The following is a 2,678-nucleotide window of genomic DNA, read 5'->3' on the forward strand; positions in this document are numbered from 1 at the left end:
TCCGCCAGGGCTGTGCTTTGTCACCAATCCTGTTTGTCAAATTTATGGACAGAATATCGAGGCGTAGTCGGGGGGGGAGGGGTTGCAGTTCGGTGGGCTGGGGTTCTCATCGCTGCTCTTTGCAGATGATGTGGTCCTGATGGCATCATCAGCCTGCGAGCTTCAGCACTCACTGGATTGGTTCGCAGCCGAGTGTTAAGCAGCTGGGAGGAGGATCAGCACCTCTAAATCTGAGGTCAAGTTTCCCCGCAGGATACCAATGGAGTGCCTACAGCCTACCTCAGGATCCCCCAGTTGGTGCTGATTAAAGTGGCATGGGAAAGGAAAGTTTGGGTCCCCTGCTGGAGCTGCTACCCCCGCGACCCAACCTTGGATAAGCGGACAAAGATGGAATGGATGGACTGGAAATTTATTGATTTCCCTCTCTATTTATTTCCAGTTGTTATGTGCAAATCAGGGGGCGGGGTCAGGTCAGCACTAGTTGTTGGTTCAGTTACCCTAGAATAGGTGACTGTGCGCTGGATAGAGCCCTGTGAGCTGCCAGTTGGGGTGAACTCTTACTTCTTCTTTTTTTGCCCTATTCAGAATGTGAACTAATGTGATCTGATTTGTATATACGTAAGAAGTTGAAATAAATATTGAGGGAAATCAGTAAATGTGGCATTATGAAATAAAAGTCTCCTGAAATAAATTAACGTAGACTTATGAAATAAAAGTGCCATAAAATAATTAAAAGGAAAACCTTTTAATATATTTATTTAACTAATTGATTCATTTTTATGAGTATTTGCATGTATTTAATTATGTATGTATTTATTTAATTATGTATTCAAAAGGCATATTTATATATTTATTCATGTATTTAAGTAGTTATTAATTTATTTATGTATTTATTCATTTATTTAATATTGAATAAAATGGCAGGAACTGAAAAAACTGCTTTGTATTGCGTTGTCTTCATTTTCATTTTACCAAGAAGGAAATACATTTCAAAGTTCAATAAAATATGATCATCAATGAAAATTCAACTCTATATATATCTTCAAGTAGAGAGCATTGAATGGAAGGTCATGCAACATTGGAACAGTGTGAGTAACAGATGTTAACACGTCATGATTTATTTGACCAGGAAGTTTACAATTTATGTGATGAGTATAATTCATCAGCCAGTACTTCACTAAATAAGATGTAAATGTTTGAAAATGTCATTAAAATTGATTTGCTCTGGGTTTGCGCTGGGATTTAGCATCTACTTATGTGGTAGTTAGTTGATGTGCAATTAGCAGCTGGATGTGATAATTGGACACGTTTCCCGGTGTATTGCAGCCTGGAAGGCAGATAAAAGACATCTGCCAACATGGATCAATGCTTAATATCACTCTTAAAGACATCATTTATTTTGTTGTTGTTGTTTGTTTTTTGTTTTTTTACAAATTTGAGCAATCAGCTTTCGGAACAAAAAAACAAAACTTAAACTGGTCCACAGGCTACCTGATGATTTTGTTCAGACCACAGGTAATTTGATGATTCACAAGTCAGATTGACATTTTGTTTTCTCAAATAGCAATGTTTGAAGCCAATACACAGAATTTTTTAATGAACCATGTGATTATGGTAATACACGAGAGTACAAGTTGAATTACTTGTATCTCTTACATGTCATTTTCTCCCTCTGGACCCTGCTCCACCATCAACATCTGATTGATTGTTGGGGCCATATCTATCCACCAAATTCTATGTTAAGTTATGCTATATTTGTGAAAAAATATGTTAACAGACTAATAACCAAGATGTTAAGCTCTTAACTGGCCCTGGTGTTGTTTGGCGGCCCAGATTGGCGCAGCCATGCATTGTTTCTCAAACAATTCTGACCCACATCTTCATTAACAATAAAGCTCTGTATTTTGTATACTGATACATTGTAAAACCGCTAAAAGATACACGTAGCCCATTTTTCAAGAATGCTGAGTCTGGTACAAAATACAAGCACACTTAAACACAGCATCAAATCAACCCTGTTTCCTAAAAAATTCATAACTTAAGCTTAATGCTTACACAATACTTAGGTGTAAAAAAACAAATTCTGAAGATGACTTTGACATTTGCCAAGATGCACAAAGCCAGATTTCAACACCAGATTTGAACTGATACAATTGAAATGGTTCATGCGTGCGTAGGCCAACATAACTCCCTCCCACTATTTTGACGATAATAAAACAAAGAAAAAAAGAAATGGGGCCTAGAGGAACGTCACGTTATTTCACTGCCTTTGGAACTGACTAATAATTAAAAATGTCTGGGGAAAGGTCACACAAACTATTTGTGATATTACCTCTCTTGGGTTGCCTGTCTGCCCACAGGCAATAATCCTTGGACTATGCAAAAAATGAGAAACACTTTATTGCAGCTGCCTGGAAAAGCACTGAGACACCTAAAGTTGGACCATAGAGTCTTTCCAAGTGTTTAGCAATAGAAAAACTTATGCATGAGTTATGCAACCAAATGATATTTTTAAATATGGTTTTAATTTATTAAATATCTTTAAAAATACTTACAAAAGTGTTTGTTGAGTACTTGAAAAAAACAGTGTTGTTTTGTACAAATACAATTTCATATTAATCAGCATAACAGCTGCAGTTTTTTTCTTTATTTGTGTGTGTGTGTGTGTGTGTGTGTGT

Source organism: Etheostoma spectabile, chromosome 2 (genome assembly GCF_008692095.1).
Source record: "Etheostoma spectabile isolate EspeVRDwgs_2016 chromosome 2, UIUC_Espe_1.0, whole genome shotgun sequence".
Taxonomy (NCBI): Eukaryota; Metazoa; Chordata; class Actinopteri; order Perciformes; family Percidae; genus Etheostoma; species Etheostoma spectabile.